Raw genomic sequence first — 21,574 nt, forward strand, 5'->3', positions numbered from 1 at the left:
TTTATTTATTTATTTATTTATTTGAGAGAGTGAGTGAGAGAGAGCACATAAGTGATGGGGAGGGGCAGAGGGAGTACAAAAAGAGAACTCCATGATGAGCAGGAAGCCTGACATAGGGCTCTATCCCAGGACCTTGGAATCATGATCTGAGCCAAAGGCACTTAACCAACTGAGCTACCCAGGCACCCCTCTCTTGCTTGATTTATTATAAGAATACACTGTACACTACATATAACATACAAAATGTGTATTAATTGACTATGTGATTGGTAAGGCTTCTGGTCAACACTAGGCTATTCGTGGTTAAAGTTTTGAGGGTCAAAGTTATGTGTGAATTTTTGACTGCATGAGGTAGTCAGTGCCCCTAACTCCTGCATTGTTCAAAATTCAACTCTATGGCACTTTTTTCAGGTGGCCCACAGCTTTTAGAGCATGGTTAGGGTTTTGGACAGACGTGAAATAGGATATCATGATTACAACTTCTGGTCATTTCTATGAAGAAGTGTCTCATGACATGAGGGCAAAACAGAGAAACTCAATTTATGTGGGTAAAGTACAAGGTCTCAATATAGAAATGACATTAAAATAAAACTTTAGGGACACCTGGGTGGCTCAGTTGGTTAAGCATCCTCCTTTGGCTCAGTTCATGATCCCAGGATCCTGGGATTTAGTCCCACACTAGGCACCTTACTCAATGGGGGGCCTTCTTCCCCCTCTGCCTGTTGCTTTGAATAGTATGAGGTGAGCAAGTCAAGGTGGCATACAGAAACAGCGAATGCTTCTGAAAATCTTTTCTTTGCAGACGACTACCTAGATATCCTCATGATGAGGACAAGAAACACTTTAATTTTAATTTTCTTAAAGTTTTTAACTAAATTCCAGTCAGTTAAAGTGTAACATTGGTTTCAGGTGTACAAAATATGGATTCCATAATTCCAAACAATACTTGGTACTCATCATAACACATGCACTCCTTAATTCCCATCACCTATTTCACCCATCTCCTCACCTATATCCTCTCTGATAGCCATCAATTTATTCTCTAGTTCAGAGTCTCTTTCTTGATTTTTCACTTTTCTTTCATTTTTCCTCCTTTGTTCACTTGTTTTATTTAATAAATTCCACATAAGAGTGAAATCATATGGCATTTGTCTTTCTCTGACTGACTTATTTTGCTTAGTATTATCCTCTCCAACTCCATCCGTGTCATTGTAAATGGCAAGATTTTATTCCTTTTTATGGCTAAATTATATTCCATTGCATATACATAGAAAAACTTCATTTTTGTGTGTGAGTACTTTAGTCATTTATTTTTTTAAGTTTTATTTATTTTTTAAAAGATCATTTATTTATTTATTTGACTGAGAGTGAGATCATAAGTAGGCAGAGAGGCAGGCAGAGAGAGAGAGAGGAGGAAGCAGGCTCCCTGCCAAGCAGAGAGCTCGATGCGGGGCTCAATCCCAGAACCCTGAGATCATGACCTGAGCCAAAGGCAGAGGCTTAACCCACTGAGCCACCCAGGGACCCCTTTAAGTTTTATTTTATTTTTTCAGTGTTCCAAGATTCATTGCTTATACACCACTCCCTGTGCTCCATGCAATATGTGCCCTCCCTAATACCCACCACCAGGCTTACCCATCCCCCAAACCCCCTCCCTTCCAAAACCCTGTTTGTTTCTCAGAGTCCACAGTCTCTCATGGTTCATCTCCCCCTCTGATTTACCTCAATTCAGTTTTCCTTTCCTTCTCCTAATGTCCTCCATGTTATTCCTTATGCTCCACTAGTAAGTAAAACCATATAACTTTCTCTGCTTGACTTATTTCACTCAGCAAAATCTCCTTCCGTCCCATTCATGTTGTCACAAAAGTTGGGTATTCATCCTTTCTTATGGAGGCATAATACTCCATTGTATATATGTACCATATGTTCTCTATCCATTCATCTGTTGAAGGGCATCTTGGCTCTTTCCACAGTTTGGCAATTGTGGACATTGCTGCTATGAACATTGGGGTACACATGGCCCTTTTTTTCATTACATCTGTATCTTTGGGGTAAATACCCAATAGTGCAATTGCAGAGTCATAGGGTAGCTCTATTTTTAATTTTTTGAGGAATCTCCACACTGTTTTCCAAAGTGGGTGCACCAGCTTGCATTCCTACCAACAGTGTAAGAGAGTTCCCCTTTCTCCACATCCTTTCCAACACTTGTTTACTGTCTTGTTAATTTTGGCCATTCTAATTGGTATAAGGTGGTATCTCAATGTAGTTTTAATTTGAATTTCCCTGATGGCTAATGATGACAAACAATTTTTCATGTGTATGATAGCCATTTGTATGTCTTCTTTGGAGAAGTGTCTGTTCATGTCTTCTGCCCATTTTTTGACATGATTATCTGATTTTGGGGTGTTGAGTTTGAGAAGTTCTTTATAGATCTTGAATATCAGTCCTTTGTCTGTAGTGTCATTTGTGAATATCTTCTTCCATTCTGTGGATTGCCTCTTTATTTTGTTACTGATTTCTTTGCTGTGCAGAGGTTTTTATCTTGATGAAGTCCTGAAAGTTCATTTTTGCTTGTTTCCTTTGCCTTTGGAGACATGTCTTGAAAGAAGTGACTGATGTCGAAGAGGTTACTGTCTATGTTTTCCTCTAGAATTTTGATAGTTTTCTGCCTCATGTCGAGGTCTTTTATCCATTTTGAGTTTACCTTTGTGTATGGTGTAAGAGAATGGTTGTTTCATTATTTTTTACATAACTGTCCTATTTTTCCCAGTGCCATTTATTAAAGAGACTGTCTTTTTTCCACTGTATATTTTTTCCTGCTTTGTCAAAGATTTTTTGACCATAGAGTTGAGGGTCCATATCTGGACTCTCTACTGTGTTCCATTGGTTTACATGTCTGTTTTTGTGCCAGTACCATGTGGTCTTGGTGATCACAGCTTTGTAGTAAAGCTTGAAATCAGTCAATGTGATACCCCAATTTTTCTTTTTCAACAGTTCATTAGCATTTTGGGGTCTTTTCTGGTTCTATACAAATTTTAGGATTGTTTGTTCCAGCACTTTGAAAAATGCCAGTGGGATTTTGAACAGGATGGCATTCAAAGTATAGATTTCTCTGGGCAGTATAGATATTTTAACAATGTTTATTCTTTCTATCCATGAGCATGTAATGCTTTTCCATCTTTTTGTGTCTTCTTCGATTTCTTTCATGAGAATTCTGTAGTTCCTCGAGTACAGATCCTTTACCTCTTTAGTTAGGTTTATTCCCAGGTATCTTATGGTTCTTGGTGCTATAGTAAATGGAATCAATTCTTTAATTTCCCTATTTTTTTCATTACTATTGTACAAGAAACCAACTGATTTCTGTGCATTGATTTTGTATCCTGCCACATTACTGAATTGCTGTATGAGTTCTAGTAGTTTGGGGGTGGAGTCTTTTGGATTTTCCATATAAAGTATCATGTCTTCTGTGAAGAAAGAGAGTTTGACCTCTTCTTTGTCAATCTGAATACCTTTTATTTCTCTTTCTTGTCTGATTGCTGTTGCTAGGACTTCTAGTACTATGTTGAACGACAATGGTAAGCATGGGCATTCTTGTCTTGCTTCTGATCTCAATGGGAAAGCTGTCAGTTTTTCCCCATTGAGAATGATATTTGCTGTGGGTTTTTCATAGATAGATTTTATGAAATTCAGGAATGTTCCCTCTATCCCTATACTTTGAAGAGTTTTAATCATGAACAGATGCTGTATCTTGTCAATTTATTTTTCCTGCATTAATTTAGAGGACCATGTTGTTTTTATCTCTTCTTATTTATTTGTTCTATCACATTGGTTGATTTGAAATGTTGAACCACCCTTGCATCTCAGGAAAAAATCCCACCTGGTCATGGTGGATAATTTTTTTAATGTAGTGTGGGATCCTATTAGCTAGGATCTTGTTGAGAATCTTGGCATCCATATTCATCAGGGATATTGGTCTGAAATTCTCCTTTTTAATTTGGTCCTTGCCTGGTTGGGGAACAGGGTAATGTTGACTTCATAGAAAGAGTCTGGAAGTTTTCCCTCTGTTTCTATTTTTTTTTTTTAATAGCTTCAGGAGAATAGGTATTATTTCTTCTTTGAATGTTTGGTAGAATTCCCCAGGGAATCTGTCAGGTCCTGAAATACTGTTTTTGGGAGGTTTTTGATCACTGCTTCAATCTCGTTACTAGATATTGATCTATTCAAGTTGTCAATTTCTTCCTGTTTCAGTCTTGGAAGTTTATAGGCTTCCAGAAATGCATCCATTTCTTTTGGTTGCTTAACATTGGCATATAACTGTTGATAATAATTTCTGATAATTGTTTCTATTTCCTTGGTGTTAGTTGTGATCTCTTCCTTTTCATTAATAATTTTATTAATTTGGGTTATCTCTCTTTTCTTTTGGATTAGTTTGGCCAGTGGTTTATCAATCTTATTGATTCTTTAAAAACAGTTTCTAGGGGCACGTGGGTGGCTCAGTGGATTAAGCCACTGCTTTCAGCTCAGGTCATGATCCCAGGGTCCTGGGATCAAGTCCCGCATCAGGCTCTCTGCTCAGTGAGGAGCCTGCTTCCTCTTCTCTCTCTCTGCCTGCCTCTCTGCCTACTTGTGATCTCTCTCTGTCAAATAAATAAATAAATTCTTTAAAAAAAAGTTTCTAGTTTTGTTGATGTGTTCTACTATATCTCTAGTTTCTATCTCATTGATCTTTGCTCTAATCTTGATTTTTCCTTTCTTGTGCATGGGGTTGGCTTAATTTGTTGTTGATTTTTCCATTTTTTAAGGTGTAAAGAGAACTGGTGTATTCTGGATTTTTCAATTTTTTTGAGTGAGGCTAGGATGCCTATGTATGTTCCCCTCAGGACCACCTTTGCCATATTCCATAGGTCTTAGACTGAGATGTCTTCATTCTCATTGATTTCCATGAATTGTTTAAGTTCTTCTTTGATTTCCTGGTTTATCCAAACATTCTTGAGCAGGATGGTCTTTAGCTTCCAAGTGTTTGAATTCCTTCCAAACTTTTTATTGTGGTTGGGTTCCAGTTTCAAAGCATTGTGGTCTGACAATATGCAGGAAATAATCTCAGTCTTTTGGTGTTTGTTGAACCCTGATTTGTGACCCAGTATGTGATCTTTTCTGGAGAAAATTCCATGTGTGCCTGAGAAGAATGAATATTCTGTTGTTTTAGGGTGGAATGTTCTATATATGTCTATGAGGTCCACCTGGTCCAATGTGTCATTCAAAGCTCTTTTTTCTTTCTTTATTTTCTTCTTGGATGATCTATCTGTTACTGAGAGTGGCATATTAAGATCCCCTACAATTAATGTATTCATACCAATATGACTCTTTATTTTTGATTAACAGTTGGCTTATGTAGTTGTCTGCTCCCATATTGGGCATATAAATATTTACAATTGTTAGATCTTCTTGGTGGATAGACACTTTAAGAATGATGTAGTGTCCTTCTGTATACCTGACCATAGTCTTTAGCTTAAAATCTAATCTATCTGATATGAGAATCACTACCCCAGCTTTCCCTTGAGGCCCATTGGCACGAAAGATGGTTCTCCATCCCTTCACTTTCAGTCTGGTTGTATCTTTAGGTTCTAAATCTCTCTCTTGTAGACAGCATATGGATGGGTCCTGTCATTTTATCCAGTCTGCAACCCTGTGCTCTTTTATGGGAGCATTTTTGCCTTTCACATTGAGAGTGATTATTGAAAGATAAATTTTTATTAATATCATGTTGCCTGTGAAGCCCTTATTTCTATAGATTGTCTCTGTAAATTTCTGTTCTATGTCACTATTGGGTTCATTCTTCTTTTATAGAACCCCCCTTAATATTTCTTGTAGTTCTGGCTTGGTGGTCACATAATCTTTTAAATTTTGTCAGTCTTGGAAAATCTTTATCTCTCCATCCATTTTGAATGTCAGCCTTGCTGGATAAAGTATTCTTGGCTACATGTTCTTCTCATTTAGTTACCTGAATATGTCTTGCCAATCCATTATGGCTTGCAGTTTTCTGTGGATAGGTCGGTCATTATTCTGATTGTCCTTCCTCTGTACATAAGGGATCTTTTCCCCCTAGCTCCCCTTAAGACCTCCTGTCTGAAATTATGATTTGTGAATTTCACAAATGTGTCTGGAGGTCTTTCTAGGCTCATTGATCTTGAGGGAGGGGATGTTCTTTCTGCCTATTGGACAAAAACACTTGTTACATTCCCTAAATTAGGGAAATTTTCAACCAGGATTTGTTCAACTATATCTTCTAATCTTCTTTCCTCCGGGATCCTAATAATTCTGACATTGGAACATTTCATGGCATCCTTTATTTCCCTAATTCTGTTTTCATGGCTTCGAAGTGGTTTGTTCCAGGCATCCTCCTGATCCTTCTTTTCTATCAGTTTGTCTTCTAAATCACTTATTCAATCTTATGCCTTGGTTACCCTAGCTGTTAGAGTAGTTGGGTTAGATTGAATCTCATTGATAGCATTTTAGTACTTCCAGATCAGCCCTCACTTCCACCCATAGAAATTCTATGTTGCTACTAATGGTCTTCTCCAACCTAGCTATTTCCTGGATAATTGTTGCCCTGAATTACCTTTCTGACATATCCAATAGTTCTATGACAGAGATCACAGTCTCTGAATTTTTCCTCTGTTGGGTGTTCCTCCTCCTAGTCATTTTGGTGAGAGGTGGTTGAAGGGATGTAGAGCTGAATATATTAATCACAATTCAGGTAAGCTGCACTCTCTCCACTGATGATCTCCTATCCCCATAGAGATCCAGAAGTGTATAATCTTACATCTCGGGTTGATTTCATGGGTGTTCAGAGTGTTCTGGTAGATATTTATCCCACTTCAGGGGACTGGTTGAAACAAGGTCTCCTACTTCTTTGCCATCTTGCTCCTCCATATCACAACATAACTTTCTATTCATTAATCATTCTATGGAACTTGGGCTGTATCTATAATTTTACTATTGTAGAGAATGTTACTATAAACATCAAAGTACCTATATCCCTTTGAATTAGTATTTTTGTGTTCTTACAATACACATATCCCTTTGAGTACATATATCCCTTTGAATTAGTATTTTTGTGTTCTTACAATTACAAGGTAATTGATGGATTACAGGGTAGTTCTATTTTTAACTTTTTGAAGAGACTCCATAGTATTTTTCAGAGTGGCTGTACCAGTTTGCATTCCCACCAATAGTGTGAGAAGGTTTCCCCTTCTCCACATCTTTTCCAGCACCTGTTGCTTCTTGTGTTGTTAATTTTAGTCATTCTGACAGTTGTGAGTAGCCCTCTCATTGTTATTTTGATTTGCATTTTCTTGATGAGGAGTGATGTTGACATCTTTTCATATGTCTGTTGGATAACTATATGTCTTCTTTGGAGGAAATAATTGTTTGTGTCTTCTGCCTATTTTAAAGTTGGATTATTTGCATTTTGTGTGTTGGGTTTTATCAGTTCTCAATATATTTTCTATACAATCAGATATGTCATTTGCAAATATAGTCTCCCATTCTATAGGTTGCATTATTGTTTTGTTGATTGTTTCTTTTGCTGTTCAGAAGCTTTTTATTTCAATGAAATCCCAGCAATTTATTTTTGCTCTTGTTTTTGTTGCATCAGGAGAAATATCTAGAAAGAAGTTGTACAGCTGATGTCAAAGAGGTTACTGCCTGAATTCTAGAATTTTGATGGTTTCAGGTCTCTCATTTAGGCCTTTCATCCACTTTGAATTTATTTGTGTGTACAGTCTAAGAAAATGGTTCAGTTTCATTCTTTGCATGCTGCTGTCCAGTTTTCCCAACACCATTTGTTGAAGAGACTGTCTTTTTCCCACTGGGTATTCTTTTCTGCTTTGTCGAAGATAAATTGATCATATAGATGTAGGGTCATTGCTTTGCTTGTTTTTGTTTTGTTTTGTTTTGTTTCTGTTTTTAAATAGGCTTCACACCAAGCCTAGAGTGCAATGAAGGGCTTGAATTCATTACCCTGAGATCAAGACCTGAGCTGAAATAAAAAAGTTGAATGCTTAACCAACTGAGACACTCAGGCACCCCTGAGTATTTTCTTTGTTTCATTCCTCTATGTGTTGATTTTTGTGCCAGTACCATACTATTTTGATCACGGCAAATTTGTAATATAGTCAGAAGCCTGGAATTGTGATGCCTCCAGCTTTGCTTTTCTTTTTCAAGGTTTCTTTGGCTATTCAGTGTCTTTTGTGCTTCCATACAAATTTTAGGATTCTTTGTCCTTGCTCTGTGAAAAATGCTGGTGGTAATCTGATAGGGACTGCATTAAATGTGTAGATTGCTTTGGGCAATGCAGACATTTTAAGAATATTTTTCTTTCAATCCATGAGCATGGAATGTCTTTTCATTTATTTGTATCACCTTCAATTTCTTTCATTAGTGTTTTATAGTTTTCAGGGTATGGGTCTTTCAACACCTTATTTAAGTTTATTCCTAGGTATCTTGTGGTTTTTGGTGCAATTGTATATGGAATTGATTCCTTCATTTCTCTTTCTGCTGCTTCATTATTGATGTATAGATATACAATAGATTTCTGTTCATTGATTTTGTATCCTGTGACTTTATTGAATTCAGGTATCAGTTTTAGTGGTTTTTTTTTTTTTTTTTCCAAGCAGGTTGTCTACATAAAGTATCATGTCATCTGAAATGAGTGAACGTTTTACTTTCTTACTGGTGTCTTTACCTGGTTTAAGTATCAGGAAAAAACCTGTCACATAGAATGGATTTGGAAGTTTTCCTTTTTTTTCCTATTTTTTTTTGAATAGTTTGACAAGAATAGGTATTTAGTATTCTTTAAATGTTTGATAGAATTCTCTTGTGAAGCTATCTGACCCTGAACTTTTGTTTGTGGGGAGTTTTTTAAATTATTGATTCAATCTTTTCTGGTTATCATTATGTTCAAATTGTCCATTTCTGCCTGTTTCAGTTTTGGTAGATTATATGTTTGTAGGAATATATCCATTTTTTTCAGGTTGTCTAACTTGTTAGCATATAGTTTTTCATAATATTCTCTTATAATTGTTTGCATATCTGTGGAGTTGGTTGTTACTTTTCCTTTATCATTTGCAATTTTATTTATTTGGGTCCTTTTTCTTTTCTTTCTGATACATCTGACTAGACATTTATCAATTTTATTAGTTTTTTCAAAGAATCAGCTCCTATTTTCCTTCATCTATTCTATCCTATTTTACTTTATTATTATTATTATTTTTTGTTTCTATATCCCTTATTTCTGTTCTAATCTTTATTATTTCCTTCCTCCTGCTGGCCTTAGTCTTCATTTGTTGTTTTTTTCTAGCTCCTTTTTGTACAAATTAAGGTTATTTATTTGATATTTTTCTTGTTTCTTGAATGAAGTAGGCCTCAATTGCTACATACTTCCCTCTTGGTATCAATCGTGCTGCATCTCAAAGATTTTGGATCATTGTGTTTTCATTTTCATATACCTTTTTTTATTTAGTTCATCTTTAATTTCCTGGTTGACCCATTCATTGTTTAATAGCATGTTGTTTAACCTTTTTGTATTTCCGAATTTTATATTATGGTAAACTTCTAATTTTATAGCATGTGGTCGACAACAGTGCATGGTATGATCTCAATCTTTCTGTATTTGCTGAGTTCTGAATTTTGACCTAATTTGTGATCTTTCTGGAGAATGTCCCATGTACACTTGAAAAGAATGTGCATTCTGCTGTGTTAGGGTGGAATATTCTGAATGTATCTGTTAAGTCCATCTGTTCTAGTATGTCATTCAAAGTCACTATTTTCTTGTTTATTTTATGTTTAGATGATCTGTTCATTGCTGTTCATTGCTTTAAGTGGAGTGTTAAAGTCCCTACTGTTTTGCACTATTATTAGTTCCTTTATCGTTGTTATCAATTTTTTCATATATCTGGGTGCTCCCATGTTAGGTGTATAAATATTTGCAATTATATCTTCTTGTTGGAGTGTCCCTTTATTGTGATATAGCGCCCTTCTTTGTCTCTCTTTTTTTCTTTTTTTAAAAATTCATTTATTTATTTTTTATTTTCAGCATAACAGTATTCATTATTTTTTGCACCACACCCAGTGCTCCATGCAATTCGTGCCCTCTATAATACCCACCACCTGGTACCACCTGGTACCCCGACTTCCCACCCCCCGCCCCTTCAAAACCCTCAGATTGTTTTTCAGGGTCCATAGTCTCTCATCGTTCACCTTCCCTTCCGATTTCCCCCAACTCCCTTGTCCTCTTTTTCTCTCCTTCTTTGTCTCTTGTTATAGTTTTTATTTTAAAGACTATGTAGTTTGTATGTAGTTTGTCTAAGTATTGCTTCTCTGGCTTTTTTTTTTTAATTGACAGCCATTTGCTGATAAATGTTTCTTTCTCTCCTCACTTCCAATCTGCAGGTGTCTTTAAGTCTAAAATGAATCTCTTGTAGGGATTCCATTGTTTATTAATCCATTGTGACACTCTGTGGTTTTTGACTTGAGCATTTAGTCCATTTACGATCAAAGTAATTATTGATAGATAGGTATTTTGTCATTTTGTTACTTGTTTTGTCATTGTTTGTGGAGATTTCTCTGATCCTTTCTTGTCTTTGTCACTTCTGCTCTCTCTTTTGCACTCAAAGAGTTCCCTTTAATATTATTTGCAAGTCTACCTTACTGGTCACAAGCTCCTTTAGTTTTTGTTTTTCTGGGAAATTCTTTATCTTTCCTTCTATTCTGAATGATAATATTGCTGAATAGAGTATTACTGGCTGCAGATTTTTCCCATTCAGCACTTTGAATATTTCACTCTCTTCTGGCTTGCCAAATTTCTGTTGAAAAATCTCCAGCTAGTTTTATGGATTTTCCTTTGTAAGTTAAGGACTTATTTTTTCTTGTTGCTTTTAAAACTTTTTCTTTCTCACTGTGTTTTGCAAATTTAATTGCAATATATCTTGGTGTTGGCCTGCTCTTGTTGATTTTGTTAGGAGTTCTATGTTCTGCGTGGATCTGGATGTCTGTTTCCTTCCCCAAATAATGGAAGTGTTCAGCTATTATTTCTTCAAAGAAATTGTCTGCCCCCTTTTTCTTTTCCTTCTTCTGGGACTCCTATATTAATGTTATTACATCTGATGGAGTCACTGAATTCCTTGTCTATTTTCGTGTTGCACAATTCTTCTTTGTCTCTTTTGTTCAGCTTCATTATTTTCCATAATTTTGTCTTCTAAGTCACTAATTCATTACTCTGCTTCTTCCAGCCTGCTGTTCATTGCCTCAAGACTGTTTCCAATCTTGCTTATTGTATCCTTCATCTCTGATTCTTTTTTTAACTTTTTAGCTCTGTGGTAAGGGTTTCACTGGTGTCTTATGTTCTTTTCTCAAGCTCAGCAAGTATCCTTATGATTCTTGCTTTAAATTCTCCATCAGGCACATTTCTCCCATCCAAGTACTAACCAGGCCCGACCCTGCTTAGCTTCCGAGATCAGACGAGATCGGGCGCGTTCAGGGTGGTATGGCCGTAGACAGGCACATTTCTTATATCTGTTTAGCTTAGATCTCTGGCTGTGGTCTTATCTTGTTCTTTCATTTGGGATAAATTCCTGTCTTCACATTTTGTCTAAGTCTTTGCCTTCTCTGTAGAAAAGCTAGTTATGTCTCCTATTCCTGAAAGTAGTGACCTTGTTAAGAAGAGGTCATCAAATGCCCAGGGACTGGCACTTCTGGGAATGTCTCTGGTGTGTGCCGCATGCATTCTCCTGTTGTGTATTAGCTACTCTATCCTTCAGGCCAGTCATCTTCAGAGCCTGTCCTTGTCGGCTGTGGGCAGTGTTTTGTCCCTGGTCTGAATTTTGAGAGTTGTAACAAGGTATGCTCTGGTCTGCTTGTGAAATGAGACCTGACACCACTTCTACCAAAATGGAAGCCCTACCGAAGACCAAAATGGAGGCCCTCATCTCTGGTTGAGAGATATGGTGTGAGCAGGGCTTTGTGCTGGTGTTTTGGGGGAGGGCCCTACCACTCTGGGACTGAGGCAAGATTGACTAAGAAGGGCAGTTTTGCCAGATCTCAGTGGGGTGGGGCTTGGTGTAAGCAAGTTAGGCAGCCAGTGTCAGCACTGTATTATTTCCCACAAGTGTCTGCTCTATGTTTATTCTGAGGTACAGAGGTTGAAAATGGCACTGGCCAGTTCCTTTGTTTCCAGAGAATTGTGTTTGAATACTGCCTTTCAGGGATGCACTCTGAGAAAAGTGAATAATCTCCCCTCTGTGTGCTTTAGCTATTCCTCAGATTGCTGCCTCTGGGTGTTTGCCTGCCTTCTCCCCAGTGCAGTGCAGTGCCTTTGGGGCTCTATCTCAGCCAAGCCTGCTGACCTCTAAAACTCCAGTTTTTAAGCCATGCTGGTTACAAGAACTCATGAAATTCAACACCTCTTATTTCCTAAACTAATGGCTTTAGGGAAGTGTTCTCCTTGTGTTAACCATGTGTCCTTTCCCTCTTACCCTCTTCCCTTTGAAGCACCCCTGATCTATTTCTCTCCAAAACAAATCTCTGCAATTCCTATCTTCTTTGATGTAAGCTAGCTTCATCTCTCCCTTTAGTTGTGGGGTCTTCAGATCAATTTCTGGGGTATTTAGGATTATTTGAAAGTTATCTAGTTGTGCTTGTGGGATGAAATGAGCCTAGGATTCTCCTACTTTGCTACCATCTTCCAAACTCCCAAGAAACATTTTTACAGTTTTTAAATTTAAATTCAATTAATTAACATATAGTGCATTATTATTGTCAGAGGTAGAGTTTAGTGATTTATCAGTTGCACATAATACCCAGTGCTCATTATATAAGTGCCTTTCTTAATGCCCCTCACCTACTTAGTACATCTCCCTACCTCCACCCCTCTAGCAACCCTCAGTTTGTTTCCTATTGTTGAGTCTCTTATGGTTTGTCTCTCTCTCTGATTCTAATTTTATTTTCCCTCCATTTCCCCACTATCCTCTGTTTTCCAAGAAACATTTTTTTTTTAAGGAGGATTTATAGGGGAATTTTATGATCTCCAAAGGCTGGGGTTCATAGCAGAAATAGACTGGAATCAAGGATTGAATTTCTGTGTATATTCCACAGATCATTCTGTATCTTTCTTATGCCTCTATCTTAAGTCTTCAAGCTATCCCTGCTGTGTTTTCTTTTTCCTAATGAACACTCTTTGAGTGAGACCTCATCTCAACCCAGAAAATATATTTTGCATTTTGTATGTAAAGTCACACATTTTTAAATGACATAATTATGTAAGAGTAAAATTTACATTAAAATGTTCATAAGGAACTAAAATAGTGAAAGTATATTTATTCAAAGCAGCAACTTAAAATTCAGAAATTCAAAAGCTTATCAGTAATAACCATTTGGTTGATATTTAAATATGTTCAAATGTGGAAGCACAAGTTAAAATACTTGTTGAAATCACAAACTTAAGAGTTTTCATTGTCAAAATGATAATTTCATTAAGTCGAATGTTTTGCATATCTCTTTCTTTATGAAAGACATCTAGTTCTCAACATATATAATAATTAGAATGAGAAGGTTAATATTAGCTATGACCAGTCTAATCTCTCAACATCCTCAGTATGTATCTGCACTTGATCTTAGCCAAAAGGCCAAGAAGCGATCTCAGTATGTATCTGTAGTAAGCTAATTTGATCTTCATCATGATTGTTCCACATTTATCAACTGTTTTCTAGATTCTTACCAAGTATTTCCTGAACTTATAAGTAAAATGAGAAGTCTTTAGATGGATATGCATCTTATTTTCCCAAACTCAAACCTGCCTACAAGAAGAAAACAGTGAGAGGAATCTGTATTTGAAGGGCAAATAGAACATGGGGGGGGGGAAAAAATGGACAAACTAGAACATGTTTAATATTCTAGTTCAGAACCAGTAGAACTAGTAAAAAATGAAAGAGAGGATGATGCTGAAGAGAAAGGAATAATTGATGAGTGTAGTCCTGGAGAAGATAGGAGAGAATGATATCTATTGGCATATGTGAGATTGGTCTGCAGGGGAATGGACGTTATCTCCTTTGTATCAGGGGAAGAAAGGTAATGAGGATCAATGTTACATAACCAATATTTTTGTTTCTCAGAGGTAGAGATGATGTTTGTTAGCTTTTTTAAATTAAAAATTATCATTCAATTTATCTTATTCATATTAACAGCATAGAACATTGATATTTTAATTGGCAACATTAACAAATCTAATTAAATTGCAGGGAAAAAATAGAAGTTCTGTCAAAAGCAGTTCCTATAGTTATCTCCATATTGCCCTCTATACCTAGAAAAGGATTCAAATGGACAAAACTTTATACAATGAAAATTTACCTTTTATAATAGAACTTTACTAGAGGTATTCATATGCTTGTTATCTGACACATTTTCTTTCAAACAATACATAGAATACTTGTACCTTGTGTTCTTGGTAGATTCCCATTGAGAATATTTTTACCATTTACTTTTTAAAGCTTATTTTATTAAACTTTGTGCTAAATGGGGTATTAACTTAATCTTGAATTAAAGCAGGATTTGAGATTGCTCATTTCTTTTTTTTTTTTTAAAGATTTTATTTATTTATTTGACAGAGAGAAATCACAAGTAGGCAGAGAGGCAGGCAGACAGAGAGAGAGGAGGAAGCAGGCTCCCTGCTGAGCAGAGAGCCCGATGCGGGACTCGATCCCAGGACCCTGAAATCATGACCTGAGCCAAAGGCAGCGGCTTAACCACTGAGCCACCCAGGCGCCCGAGATTGCTCATATCTAAACCTCTCTACTTACTTTGTGCTACTTATTTCTCTACTTATTTTAGCCCTACTCCACGGAATTGCCTTATTAGAATTTTCTAATATGTTTAGTGAAAGTGATATCAACATAATACTTCTCTTTTCTTTTTCACCTTTGTAAATTCAGTGAATCTATGCAAACTATTTTTTTACTTTTATAACAAGAATTAGGACTCTTCTCCCCTCACTGTTACTGATGTCACTTAGTGGTTGCTTTTTTCATTTTTCCTAGTACGAGTTTCAGAATTTAGTTTTGAACATAATTCTTAAAGATTTTCTAAAAGTCACTCCTTCAAGTTTTAATTTTTTAGTTTTCTATTGCCTTGTGTTGTTTCCAGTTTTATTTTACCTAGGCCATCACAGATGCTTTTAGGAAGGGGATAGGTTATCAATAAACTAATTAATTTAAACAATAGCTTATGATTAGCTTCTAGTTCTATTTTATTAAACTGATGTCTTATTATTACTGATATTAGATTCAAATTAAAGATTATCAATAACATGTTGAATAGTAATACCATTTTAGCAAATTGTGATTGGGAGTTTCTTTAAAATATTACTTCAAAGTCTAAGGTATGTTTTGAAAAACTAATGAATTACTGTAATAGTTTCAAAATATTCTCCTGTAGCAATGTGATCAAAGAAGCTTTTGTACTTGTGCAATAATTTATGTCACCTTGAATCATCTGGAGAGAGAACACTGAAACCTTGTTCATTTTAGTAAATTGTTTTTCAACCTGACAAGCAGAGGTGTGTTTAATATTTTGTTATAATACAAACAGGACAAGCTTACTTAGTTGGTATATTTTCAGTGTAGAACCTCCTTTTGATTCAGTACTAAAAGATTATTCTGAATATGGATTAGACTGTAGGAAACATCGTTTTAGTTTATCTCTTGTCTTATGTCTAATAGCTACTCATTCTAATACTTAGCAAAGTGCCAGAATCTCACTAATTCTCTACCATCTATTGATCCCTCATTGACTCATGTTGATGGAAGTGTATCATGAAGAGTTCATACAAAAGTGGCTATAGTTGTGTGTAACTGTCATGACTTTAGTTTCCAACAGAGTGTACTAAAAAGTGTAGCAAAGACTTTATTTAACAAAATAAAACCTTATACCACATTCACTGCTTTGATTTATTGCCATTATTTTTGACTTGGAATATCCCTCCCTTGACATGCTATTTTATGCCTTGTGATTCAGAGTGCCCTTTTATAGCATGTTGCAGTACTTCAGAAAAGAGACAGCCTCAATTTGTAACATTGCTGTAAATCAGGGAGACTGTAGCTGTGGCAATACTTGCAAGGTTACCCAATCCTAGAAGTCTCAGATTTCTTTTGCTGTTATCACTGAAGATGGATGCTATTACATTTCTATTGTTGAGGGATTGGTATAACAGTGGCTTGTAAGTCATTTTCTTAAGTGAAGGAGAAATTTTACCTGTTTGCACTTTACTCTTAGATATAATCAGTTCCCTCATCTATTGTTTCAGATCTACTCTCCCTCCCCCACACACATAACTTCCCACACCAAAAAAATTCTCCCTCCTCTTCTGAGACACCTATTCTGTTTCCTTTACCTTGTCTTCCCCTAAACTAGCACTGATTATGTTTTCTTACATGTAGGCTAATAATAAGTTATGATGTGTTTACTTCCATGGCCTTTTCATAAAGAACATAAATACAAAAATTCTAATGGTGACATTTCAGCATCCTGGCAGAAAACAAGGGTGTAGTTTTGCCATGAGCTTCTCATTGCCCTCATACCACACGAGATCAAAGGTTGTGTAAATCTTTGTCTGTCTTTCTATGGTCTATCTCAAGAGAAGACCATTATAGTGTTTCAGGTATTCTTGTTAATTTTCTCATTCTTCAATATTACGTGCATTTTTGTTGTCTACAATTCTTTTTTTTAAATACTTGTATTGAACATGCTTTGTTAACATTTACCTCTATTCATTCTTTTTTTTAGTAATTAGACTTTTTCATTGCTGTATGTAATTTCTCCGTTGTTTCTCCTATGAGAAGAGTGTGAGTGATACACTACACTGATGCTTGAATACTATAGCAGAGTGATCCTCACTTTGTATATAGGAAAGTAGAGATTGTGTCAAGAAAAACATAAATATAAAAGAAGTATCACAAAATTATGATGCTGGTAATAATTGAAGAAAAAAATATTCTTATTAAATAACAGATACTGTCCAGAATATCAGTAAGCAGTAAATTTTAAAAAATAGTGAAACTATTCTACATGAAACTATAATGGTGGGTACATACCATTATAAAATGTACAATACCAAGAGTGAACCCTAATATAAACTGTGGTCTTTGGGTGATGACTATGTATTAGTATAGGTTGATCAGTTAGGAAAAAATGTACATTCAGGTAGAGGATGTTGATAATGGGGGTGGGGGGGGGGGACTGTGATTGTATAGGCATAGCAAGTATATGGGAAACCTCTGTACCTTTTTCTCAATTTTGCTTATGACTCGAAAAGTGCTCTAAAATTTAGTCTACTAAAAAATAAAATAACTACAAATTTAAAAAGCATGTACTGATGAATTGCATTAGCCCATTTTAAGAACAAAGAAAATTAAAAGAAAAAAAGAATATATGAAGAAAATATAAAGAACTGTAACTCTATTTATTGCATGTTCATTTTATTGTAGACATTATGCTAAGGAGCTTGAATGGATTGTATACTTAAAAACTCTCAAGAACTTTGTAAGAAGTTATCATTATGATCCTGTCTCCCAGATGAAGAAACCGAGGTTAGGGATGTTTAACAATGCACACACCCAAGGAAGAAGGCCCAGGATTTAGATCCAAGACTGCTTGACTGCAGTATCTAATCATTCACACATTGAGCCATGTATTCATGCTGTATATAGTTTATTTTTATATTGGATCTTGAGGAAATGCCTGTTGACAGTAGTAAAGAATTGGAAGTAGATGGAGGTAGGAGAATAGCTTCACATTTTGGTATGACTTGAATATAACATGAATATTTTATAAATAGGATGGATCATATATTTATTTTTGTTGTTGAGTAGGGGGTTGAACTACTTTTATTATTATTTTTTAAAATAATTTTTTATTTTTTTTATAAACATACAGTATATTTTTATCCCCAGGGGTACAGGTCTGTGAATCTCCAGGTTTACACACTTCACAGCACTCACCATAGCACATACCCTCCCCAATGTCCATAACCCCATCCCCTTTCTCCCAACGCCCCTCCCCAAGGCAATCCTCAGTTTGTTTTGTGAGATTAAAAGTCACTTATGGTTTGTCTCCCTCCCAATCCCATCTGGTTTCATTTATTCTTCTCCTACCTCCTTAACCCCCCAGGGTCATATATTTTTAATATAATTTAAGAAAGCAAGCAACAGTGAATACATAGAAAAAATATATTTCAAGGATAAGAATTTCCCCCCTAATTTTATTAAGTCATAGCCCATTAATTATTTATTTATGATCAAGACAAAAACAGAACTAATTTCTCAAGGAGGGTTATGATGTAGTTTTCTCTTAACTTGAGGTTAAACTAAATCCTAGAGTTTTTGTGTCTTTCCTCTCCTCTCCTCCCCTCTGCTCCCCTCCTGTTCCTTTTTCTTTCTGTTCCTCTTTCTTCCTTCCTTCCTTTCTTCCTTCCTTCCTTTCTTTCTTTCTTTTCCAATCCTTCAGAAGTCTGTGTCTTCAGTAAATGACCAGGAAAAGAAAAAAAAAGGCTGAAGGAAAATAATAAGGTATGGACAACTTGAACACCAGCTTTAGAAAGGATGATTCATTATGTACCTATAATCTCATTAACAAAAGGATCAAGATAACTTATAAATTTATTGGTCCTATTATTCATTCCAGATTTTGATAGAGACTAGACAAAATGCTAGAGGCGTAACTAAAATATATTTTTTGCTAGGTTTTACAAACCTCCAAATAATTTTGTAGTACTTCTTACTGTTTTATTTAGGTGGCTTTTATAATATGTGCATTGATTAAAGGACAGATATGTTTTTTCATGCAAATATCCATTCATTTAGTAGACATATTCATAGTTATTTTGAAGACTATCTTAGGATTTATGATATATCATCACTTAGCACTTCAAAACCCCTGAATAATTGGTGTTAAAATCTTATTTTATGGTTAAGGATGAGACAAATAGCTAGTTAAGGTAACCTAAGTCTACAGAGCCAGGATTCAGATCTAAATTGGTGTCTCCACAGCCCATTTCTTCCCACTATAATATCCTGCTTCCTGATGTTCAGAAATATCCAGCTGTTTTATCATTTTTTTGACCCACTAAACGTCTTTTAAAATCTCAGACTTTCCCTTGGGTGGGGAAGGAGATTGTAGTTCTGGTGTATATTGTGCTATGCCATGTTGCATTCTGTTGACCTATAAATAAGTTAATAAATCTGGTGGTGATTAAATACAACCCAGAAACCTATAGGTTCTATCTAGGACCTATAGTTAGTTTTATTTAATTCTTCTATAGGGAGAAGAACTCAGATCAAGTGTGATGTAGTTTCTGTCAGAATGAAAATAACCTGAGCATTCTGGAGTGCTGGTAATAGAAGGGAATGTTGAATGACCTGTCAGTTCTTTTATTGAAACAGTAGCAATAACGAAGCTGTGCATAGAGGCTTTACACTTTTCAGCAAAGATAAACAGAGCCATACACTGTTCTTGAAAATGTGAATGGAAAGACCAATATAGTACAGGCTCTACATCTCTTTCCTACTTAAAAACAGTAAAACTTTTTTCAGTAAAACTATTCAAGACTAATGTCACCCACTATTACAGTTATTCAAGTTGATTTGACATACAATAGTTACAACTCTCTGGTTGAACATGCTCTTCTTACAATAAGAGTGATTTAGGAAAAACGGGATCATACCATAAACAATTAAGGATACTTTAAAGCATTACAGTTCTTTAAATGAAGTCTATATTATAAATGAGCATGAATTAAACAGATCCTGAGCATTATATAATTCAGTCATATAAGCTACAGATTTTTTTTATCCATAGGTGGGATGGGATGGTGGAAGAGAAGCCTTTGCCAGTTAGTTTTATTTTTTAACCTAATTCTCTTTTTGGTACAATGGTTTAGAATCCAATATACCTATCAAATTCGAATTGCTTTCCAAATTTTATTTCTTCAGATCTACTGAATTAGAATATATATGGGTGTTTTGAGAAAGCCCTTAGTTGATATTCATTTGTGATTTGATCTAAAAAGGAAAATTATTAATTTCCTTACACATAGTATGTATATACACACATACAGTGTATCTCTATATATTACTGTGCATCTATATCATCTGTCTGTATGCTCTCTAGAATACAAATATTGTAAAGGAGAACAATTCTATGCCTAGAACCCTGTGCCTAGTTCCTAATGATCCATTCAGAACACATTTGTCTCAAATTCTCAAAGAGGACTGGGAGGGTTAATGGTAATTCAGCAATAAGACTGTCCATAGGTAAGGAAACAGGTCCTAAGCACAACCTTTTTTTTTTTTTTTTAAGTTTTTATTTATTTATTTGACGGAAAGATAGAGTGAGAGAGCACGAGTGGAGTAAATGGCAGAGGGTGAGGGTTAGGGTTAGGGTTAGGGTTGTTGATGAGATGGTGGTGGAAGCAGGTGACGGAATTAGTAAGAGGTTGAGGTTTAATAGTCTATCAGTGTTGATTTTTTTTCTAAAGCTAGTTTTATCCATCCTTCCTTGTAGGTCCTGCTAATTCACCTGATCAGCTTTTTTTTTTCCCCTCCTTAATTTTGTAAAACAATTGAGTCCTGAACTCTATGCTGCAAACTTAGTATAGTTAAGATTCTCCAGAATATAAAGAATTGTTTTGGTCATATATGACATTATATGTGAAAATAAATTGTTACTATCTATTATGTTTATTAATGTATTTATATATTTTTTATTTTTCTTTTTTACTAATGTATATTTTAAGCATTTAAAGGAGTGCCTGATTAAAAAATAGAGACTCAAAAAATATTTCTTTTAAGGATTAAAAATATATATCACATATATTTAATGGAGATTTTAATCAGAGGTTGATTCTTCAATTTATGTTTTATAGACTATTGTGTAGTCTTCTAAGGTCTCAATGGGCTCTACTAACAATTGCAGGTAGATAATGCAGTTACTATCCTATTTTACAGAAGAGGAAACCAAGGCCTAGAAAGATCAAATTTCTCTGTTTTATTTCACAAATTTATATAAGTTTTGGATTGTGAAGACTTTAAATATCAGCTAGTTTCAATTTTCTGTATTCCAAACTAACCGCTTATAGTTAGTTCTTTCAGTCATGAAGAACCTCCTTCCCCTTAGAGCACTTCCATCCATCCTCTTATAACTCCTCTCAGCTTCCTGCTTTACTGTCTTTTGAGTCATCTTCTACATGATCGGATTTCAGCATTTGGAAAAAATTGCAGTAGGTTTTCCGAGGATACTCTTGTCCTATGTAAATGTTCTGGTTCCTTTAGCCATTCCTTATGAGACATGGTTTTGAGACAGTCTAACCACCTATTCAATTGCTTCCGCATATGCTTCAGTTAATTTAGCCCCTTCAATAATTGTACTCATCATGGCTTAGCACAGTTTCTATTTATGAATCCCAATTAAGTTCCACACAATTTGTCTATACTATTTCATTTAATTTTTGCAATAATTCAGTTAAATTGTT

Source organism: Mustela nivalis, assembly GCF_964662115.1.
Source record: "Mustela nivalis genome assembly, chromosome: 5".
Taxonomy (NCBI): Eukaryota; Metazoa; Chordata; class Mammalia; order Carnivora; family Mustelidae; genus Mustela; species Mustela nivalis.